Source organism: Glossina fuscipes, unplaced genomic scaffold (assembly GCF_014805625.2).
Source record: "Glossina fuscipes isolate IAEA_lab_2018 unplaced genomic scaffold, Yale_Gfus_2 117031, whole genome shotgun sequence".
NCBI classification, from domain to species: Eukaryota; Metazoa; Arthropoda; class Insecta; order Diptera; family Glossinidae; genus Glossina; species Glossina fuscipes.
Window position 1 is genome coordinate 31804 of NW_024006127.1, and position 9347 is coordinate 41150.

The following is a 9347-nucleotide window of genomic DNA, read 5'->3' on the forward strand; positions in this document are numbered from 1 at the left end:
AATTGTAAAATTTGTAACTTGTAATAGAAATTTTAACGAAAAAAGAAACAAAAAAAAAAAAAGAAAGCTAAGAAAAAGAACAAGAAAAACTGCATAATTATAGAATTTAGCTTTAACTTAAAGAAAAGCGGAAAACTTAATTTATTGAACCATTTTAAAGGAAAACAATGATAATTTTAAAAATGCATTAACTCTATATATATGAAGAGAAAAAGAAAAAGAGAAAGAAAAAAGGAAAAATGATCGAAAATGAACAAACAACAACAAATGTAAACATATTCCATAAGCATAAGAGAGAGAAGAAAATTTATTTATTTTTTCATTAGTGAATAAGTCGTAAAAAAATTTAATTGTAAAATATTTAATGAAGCAAAGAAAAAAACAAAAAAAAAAAACAAAAACCCTGTAGAGATTCTAAGTGATATTTAAAACGGCTCCTAACTGTTTTGATTCGAAAACAGAAAATTTGTTTTCGCCACGCCTACCGAATAGAGTTCGGTTTTTACTGGCTTTTACCAGTTATCCTCTTCTTTTCTTTTTTTCCTCTTTTTTGGATAAACTTTTCGCTACGCTATTTACAGGGTGTTCCAAATTGGACCCTTATCTGAAATACTCGATATTGTTTTAATGACGACGAATGTGGGTTTGGGGAACTTTTAATAAGTGACTGAGTCATAATGCAGTGCAGATTCCAGTTTCCAGTTTTACCTGATGGCGCCCGAAGGCAATCTTCATTTACAGAGACCCTACTACTCCTGATGTACCAAATTACAAGAAAGAAATGGGTATGACCCAACCTTTCGCCGTTGAGGCCCACCTAATAGCACAGCTACCACGATAGAAATGCGCCAAGAGGAGATTCTCCTCGGAGTGGGACGGGAAACATACCATACTTATTGAGAGGAATTCCTCGTTGGTTCATCTGACCACTATTTCTTAACTTTCCGTCTTACGATTTACGCCAAATCGGTTTAGCTTTTCCTGATCTCTTACTGTACACAGCTGAACCCCTTGCCTTTGCGCGTAATATGTGTTCTGGCATCCCATAGGAGCACACTATCCTTTCTCCAAGAAAAATGCTTTTCAAGATGTCATCAACGTAGCATCCATGCAATTGTGCCACAACTCCCTACTACCTCGTCGTACCATCAGAACGAAGCAGGTTTGATGGTCTCCATTGCGGAGAAGTACACGTCTCGCGTAAGAGAGACAAAGTCAAATATATAAAAAAAAAAAAAATTGCCAAGAAATACTTTCTGTCTCGCAAGACTTGCCTAGAAACATTGTCTCATTCCCCTGGCCATTACTTTCGAAAACAAACTGATAAAACGTACAATTGAGATTCTGGGATTGGGATTGGGAATGAAGAATTGTTCAACAATGTCGTGACTATAACAAATCTTGTAGCAAGCAAAATATTAGCGCAAAGTTGAAGTTATTGTTCCCCAGATTCTTTATATCACTTGTACACTTTCTATACCAGAGTTTCCAATGCGTATGCGATTGCATGATAAAAGACGAACGACCCTCTGTTTGCCTCGGATTTAGATGTCGGTTCAGTTTGGAATACCCTTTAAAATGAACAGAATAAATTAAAAGTTATATAATAAGCGGTCAATGGATCGCTGGAACAAAACGCTGCCTCATATTTAATGAAGACGTGTTTTTTTTTTTTTTACCTTTCAAACAGTATCGTCTATCAAATCAAAGCAGTTCAATGCCCTTCAATGCAAACATTTTGATTTTCTTTTTTCATTTAATCAATAATTTCTTAATCTAACTAACTCGCCACTTTTTATACTCATTTAGTCTTTTGATGTCGACTTAAGTAGTAAAGTATTTGATTTGATTTGTTTACATATTTTTTTTTTTTCTCAATAATTAATTATTAAAAATTATAATGTTTAAAAATTTTATAAGCAAAAAAGGAAAATGTTTTTTCTATACACGCGACTGGCTGATGATATTCAAGCATTAGTTTATTTGTATTAAATGTGAAATTAATTATATATACATAGATATAAGATGAAAAGACGCAACAGTAAGAAGCACATTGAGCCCTAACCCTCAGTTAGAATTATTAAATTAAAAGGAGAAAAATATAAATATAAATAAAAATCAAAAAAAACAAAAAAACAAAAGAAAAACCGAAATTTAACTTAAGTGAAGTTTCATTTTATTCTACTTACCTACTACCTCTTGATACGGTTTGGTAGATGTTTCCCATCACTTTCCGCTTAATCAAGCCATGGCTATCCTTTAAGCTACGAGCTTTGCTTGTAAAAGCAAACCCAAAACTATTATTATTGTCACTGGCAGTCTGTCTGTGTTCACAGCTAACCGGAATCCCTCGACTTCGAGCGGAAACACCGTTAACATTAAATAAAGGAACGCTTTGAGTACTTAGCCATATCGGTTCTATTGAAAACTGAGCAAACTGATTGAGCGGCGAAGTTCGCCACTTCTGCAGCTCTTATTATAGAAAAGTAGGACCTTGGACAAAGGTTGGAAGGAAAGTGAGAAAGAGGATTATGAAAGCACACCTACATCCACTAACATCGGCCCTAATCCTCTGTTCGCCTTCACCTAGCTCTATCATTATGTTCAACAATCAACAGCTCCTGGAAGGGTCGTCATGGAGTGTTTTTGATGCTTGCATGCCGTTAAACATCTAAGCCCATAATTTTCTAAAGGTGTTTTTTATTAAAAAAAAAAAAGGCTAAATCCGGCAGTGCGAATCTGTGTTCGGAGTCGCTGTCATTTGACAGATTTGGGAGAAAATCATGTTTTCCTCTTACTATTCTAACTAACTAATAACTATTTTAATATAATTGACAATGAAATATTTTATTTCATTCATTATAGTCTCTTATTGCATCGGTTATCTATCGCTGACATTGTCATAATTCTATCCACCCTAATAAGGCTTCGCTTTTCGACAAAGAAAGTATTATCCATAATTCAAAAAAAAAAAAAGCAAGGCTTTATGCGAATCGGACAAATGAGTACAGTCACGCCCGCTGGTAACTAGAAACCAAGGGTCCACTGTCGTATTTGCGCGTAAAAACAGAGAGACCTTCAAAAATGCAGTTAAAGTGGTAAAGCAGTGTAAAACTCTCTTTTTTATAATATTTTTCCGTTTCTAGTAAAGACACAGACCATTTAGCTTTAGCCCACAGATATGTTACAGAAATGTGATATCGTATCTAAACAACACCGGGTGCTTTCAAACTTCATTTTTTTACATACACATAAGGAGTGAAAAATCTCTAAACTAATAAACTAATTTTCTAGACTAAAATATCGATAAAAATATTAATTAAGTAAAACCACACTTGCATGAATTACGATCAAAATACCATCTACAAATGACTGCTAACCACATATAACCACATATATGCATGCTTGAATACGTTGCGAATTATTATTATATTTTTATTATTATATTAATATTATTATTATATTATTATTATATAATTATTATTCCTTGTGTATCATACCCAGCAATTCTATATTGTGCAGAGCGTATAGTTGTTATTTCACAAACGATAATTCTGCGTCTTTATTTAAGAGAAAATTAAACCATGTAAAGAAAAAAACTAGCTAACGGCTCTTAGCGAAAAATCAAAGTTATAAACGCACAAACATAGTTTTAATACTTGTTTCGAAGTCTAGATTGGTACATTTTGTCATAATAATAAACTAGAGTAGTCCCTTTGTGTGGGTATTTGAGCCCTAGTTTTATGACAAGTCTAGCTTACTCCCTGATCAATCATACACTGGTCAAAAATTTATGTCATTCATTAGATCTGTAAGGTCTACTTTTATGGCGAGCTTTGCTTAGTTTCTGATAAATCGTTTCGGAATCACATTCTGATTAAAAATGCGCTAAGTCGTTAAGGCCTATTTTTATGGCAAGTCTAGATTAAACTTAATATTCAGTGGTCAGTAAAAAAAAAAATTAAATTTAAAGGATATTTTTTTTTTAAATTTAAAGGATATTTTGTTTTAAGCAGGAATAAAAAAAAATTCAACTAAAGCAAAATAGAAAAATAAAAACATTTATTAAAACTTGTTTATGTATTTTTTTTTTTCAATTTCGCTAAAAAATCCATTATTATATTTTCAGACATTTATTAAGATGGACACGAAACTTTTTGCGGCAGATTTATTTTTTAATTTTATTATGTGCCGTTTTTCTTGTTATATGAGATGCAGAGACGACGAAAACAGAAATACATATAAAGAATGCACGCAACACATAACACACAGTTTTACACAATATTGACTTATAAATTATATTATAATTTATATACATTTATTACAATTGTTTATAGTCATATAAAAGAAAGAAAGAAAAAAAAAAAACAAAAAGTGTAGTAAAGAAATATTTGATGCTAATGGTGGCTCGTAAGTGACTTCTTCTTTTTTCAAAAGAAAAACAGAAAACTCGCGTTATTATTACATTTACCGGCACGGGTTATTTGCGTCCCGCTGATAAAAAAAGCATGATCACCAAGAAGTGACATTGATTGTTGGCATAAAAATCTTAGGTATTCCATCTTTGATAAATATAAAATGTAAGTTTTGCACACTACATGAAATGGACTCACTATAATATTTCCGTACCAAGCTAGAGTATGACGAAATCTGTTAATGATTCTCAAAGAAAATGAAACTTTATAGAAAACACATAATTGTTCCTATATTTTTTGCAATATTATCTCTGCTCAGCTATGCTAAATATATTTAAAACCGTCATTGCCGCTAGAAATATGCATCCATCCGTGAAGATATACTTATATACATAAACATTAATAGCATGTCGGACCAGTCTTGGTTTCATCAAAACTCGTACTACCACAGATATATATTTTATCAAAAGTGGTAGTATTACCATATGTTAGATAATAATAATAATAAACGCCCCATGTCATCATTATCTTTAGGTGCATCTTTCAGCAGAGGTGCATCGTTCAGCATTTCCATCATAGGCTATACAACTCAACAATCTAAGGGCATATGCCCTGGATAGAGAGATTTTAGACATTTTCTTCTTCTTCTTCGAAAATTCAAATTTTCCTAACGCCTTCTCGATGGTAAGTGATATAAGCACCAACTTTGTCCCAAGGTATAAACTTTCTCCACGTATTTAATATATTCGAGAACGAAAACTTCTAAGAAATCTTCAGATATGCATAAGTAATTGTTAAGATAAATTACTGTGAGGAATTTTTTTTTTAAAAATGATTTTTTTTATAAGATTTTCAAACCGTACAGTTTGCCCTTCTGTCTAAAGAAAAAGGATGTCTAGCGGACAGCTGGACAGACGATGTGCATTAGGAGTAAGGTTTTGCAATTCCCTTGGTGTTGGTGTTGTAGTCATCTCGTTCGCACGTGCTTTGACTAAATGAATAAATGTAGACGACTTACTTTATTGCTTTCTCGTCCGACTTTAATAATGAGAAAGTGAATTCAGTCCCTAATCTTGGTTTGAAAGGCATATTAATGAAGACATTAATCTCCCAACAACTCGTATTCACAACATTTTGAAGAAACTGTAGCCCTTTCTTTGCTTCTCTTATGGTTCAACTATCGCCACATTAACACTCATTAGATGCCTTGTCGTCTCACTCGTATCGTACGATACATACCTATAAAGAAAATTAGATTATGTTTCTAACAACAAAGTGCAGGGTCATAGTAAATGAATATGCCAGACCAAGACATGATAGTTGTCGTTAACAAACTTTGCCTGGAATCCGAGCTTCCAAAGAGCTGAAATCTTATGATTCCTCCCAAATTCATTCGCTCTCCGAGCTGCAAAGTATTTTTGTGAGGATATCTAGTGAATGCATTAAGTTTCGCCTGACCACAAGCCCAATAGGCTGTAAAGTTATCGAACTTCTTAACATTCAACAGTAAAAAGGATTGTTACGATAAGTAATAAAGTGCAAGCGGCTCCACAAGCTTTCTTTTCTATCCATAAATGCAAACAACGTCTGTATCTTGGCTTTGGCCCTGAAGAATGTATTACGTTCGTGTGCATGTATGCGGCACCCAAAAGGCCTGTATAATACCGATCGATTAGAATCACTTTCGATTCTTTCGACCTTTCGTTTCGATCTAATCTTGTATGTCTGTCTGTCACACCTTTGGAAACGAAAACCGTAAAGAATATTTACAGCCTTAGATTGTATCGGATGGAGCAGTGAATAGTGTTCGCTCTAGTGCCAAAATATGTCACGTAAGTTGAACATAAGTATTTATTAGAGGAACAGAGGAATACGAACAGGCGAATAGGCGAACGTATTTGAACCGATTCACAGAATGCTTTGAATCGATTGATATAAAAAAGGGTAGGCCTTTCTCACAAGGCCTTCCGGACGTCGCATACACCACGCCAAGCTAACGAAACATTTTCCACAAGTACTGTAAGGCACAACAACTTATCGGATATTCAATTCGCTCGATAGCTTCGATAGTCCATGTAAATAACGTGCAGCGAGAATTCATTTGAATGACGAACCGAACGATAATCGCATATTCTGTTAAGCTGTTAACAGCTTGATTGAACACCCAGAAGCTAATCCGATAATCGTTGTTTACATTCATTTTCTAATTTTATTACTCATTGACATGTTACATAATATATATGAATATCATATTTTATGTATTAGTGCGTGCTTATCGAATATTACGTTAAGGTAACGCCGCGAAGGCAACTTAACGTTAAGTCGATTATAAATCATTATTTCATTTGCTGTAAACACGAAGAGAATTTATGAGTTTATCTAACTAAGACCACCACACCCCTATTCTCTTACATTCTCGAATGTATTGATAAGAATACATTTCTGCTAATGAGAATTTCTAAGAATGACTTTCTTCGCAATCACAATTTGTGAGAGAGAATCTCTCGCACTCGCATTGAAGTTTGACATTTCATTGTCTGTGAAGGAATTTGGAATTTATTCGAACTGACCCCTGTAACTGTAACTGTACAAGGTTTTATTTTATACGCGCAGCGGGTAAGAGGCGTTTTTTTTTTGTTGTCATTGTTTATTTCATTTCCATGCTGAACACTCCTTAAAATATCCAACACTGATGAAAACAAATAAAAACATTACAGTGGGCAATGACTCAACATTAAGCACCCTACAGTAACCATATAGTTATTCATGTAGCCCAAATAAGGCGTTATACGGGAAGTAATAGAAAAAGTTTGCCAATCCGAACTACTTTCAATCGCGTTCGTCATTCGGTCAAAAGACACCAGTCGTTTTTAAGATAACTGTGACTGCTGTAGAAGATACGATCACAGCTGAGTATAACTTTCTTGTACCTTGTCCCTATGCAATATCCGGATGGACTTGAGATGAGCTCATACCAATAAATTGAACTAAGCTTGTCTGTCCGTCTGCCCATCTACAAGCTACAAGCCATAATTTTCGAGATACTTTAATGCAATTCGGAACACCGACGTGTCTTCGATCAACAAGGAACGCTTTTAAAAATGATTTGGAACCACTTCCCGCATAACGCCTTATTTTGAAAAGTTCTTATAAGCATAACAGTATTAAGTAAAGCCTTGTAGAAATATCTCAACACGCGTTTCTTTCATATCCTTATGTAATCAACTTTCACTGTCCTTTATAAAGCAAAAAAAAAAAATATTTTGCCAGCCGCAAGCATAGTACAAATCGTAGATAACCTTTAAGAAACTCTCAAGATCAAATCATTTGGAAAATATATTTTTTTTACAAGTTTTCGCGGTTATGGGTGAACATTAAAAATTAAAAGTTTTCTCAGATCTTGTTACAATATAACGCACGGCATTCAAATATGAATTGAACGGGCGCTTCATAGACCTTTGAAGCAAAATTTATAGGACGGTCCTCATCGAAGAAGAAAATAAAAAATTCACCTGACGCCTTGCGAAGCTATGACTCTTTTCCCCTATCGCTCTTGTGCGCGTCTATCCAACTCGCGAGCTATGTCTACGTAGGTAAGCACTTCGGTGAATATGAGTGAAATTCTTTTCTGATGAATTTCTATTTTTTGATGAACACTTTATGTATAGCTTACGAAAATATATTTCATCCTGATTAAAATACCAGAAGAGCAGAAGAATTGATGAGAGAAGAATTGCTTGTATAGGTTTCATGGCGATTCAGCGGGAAAAAGAGTTCGATACGACAATTGTTTAATTTTCATTTAAAAACCTGACAGAGGTAAAGCTCTTCTATGCTCCTTGGGTGGTTTTAGTAAATATTTTTACTGACAAAATTTTGAAAATCTCCCCGTCAACAGACAATTCTGGAGAAGTTTAAATAATAAAACTCTGGACCCTGGATCAATCAATCACCGTTGAGAGTGAAAATCGTGTTGTAGCTCTGGCTCATAGAAGACACTGTCGCCGGGTAACATATTTAATATATGACTTTATCTTCACAAATCTTATGCGATTTCATAGAGTTTTTAATTCTGCGCATATTACTTAACCCCGATCAAGATCATTTTCATCCCACCTTTACTGACGTTCAAAGCAAATTTGTAATTCATGTCCGATCACAGCGGAACTTGTTAGAGGAAAGAGGTTCTATTTCCTAAGCAGTTGCATTTGTCGACTTGAACCTGATCCGTGAAGGGAAATTAAGTTATTTAACAAAGTCTCAGCTTTCTGTAGTAATTTCTCGGAAAATGACTCCCAGACAGATAGGGGGATAGACGGAGTAGATTAGGCTTGAAATTCATTTCAGGTTTCGCCAAAATTACATTCAAGTCGAACGATACGTTTTGATAATTGGGAGCAATATTTACAAGTAATGGATGCTGAGCGATTCGGTCTAACCTTGGACGTAATCTATCTGTAGAGTGTCTACGGTGTACCGCCGAAGAAACCAGGGAGATAGTTTCCTCACGTTATTATATAACCTATATACGACCTGGGAGAAAACATCGGTTTACTGTCTTATGCTTGGTTGCCTTATTGAGGAGGTGTAGCATGAACTTTTCTTTTTAAGTTTTGCTGCTAAAAATCGACTCTTAACTGAAACCTGTAAGGAATAAGGTATTTGCAGGATTACAAGCAAATTTTCGTGGCCGTCGTCCTATAGGAGTTGTGTAGTAGAAACTCTTCTGTCGTTAGTGAAATCCAGCTCTTAACTACTAAAGTCTATCGGAGAAAATTTGACAAGAGACGCTTTGCTTGGCCAACAAAAGGCGGCTTGCAAAAGTTACCCATGACTGTTGCTAAGCAAACTGGACTCCTAACTGAAGTCTAAGGCGGGAAATTTGATCGCAGATCATCGTAAGCCGATACATATTCATTTTGCCATATGCGG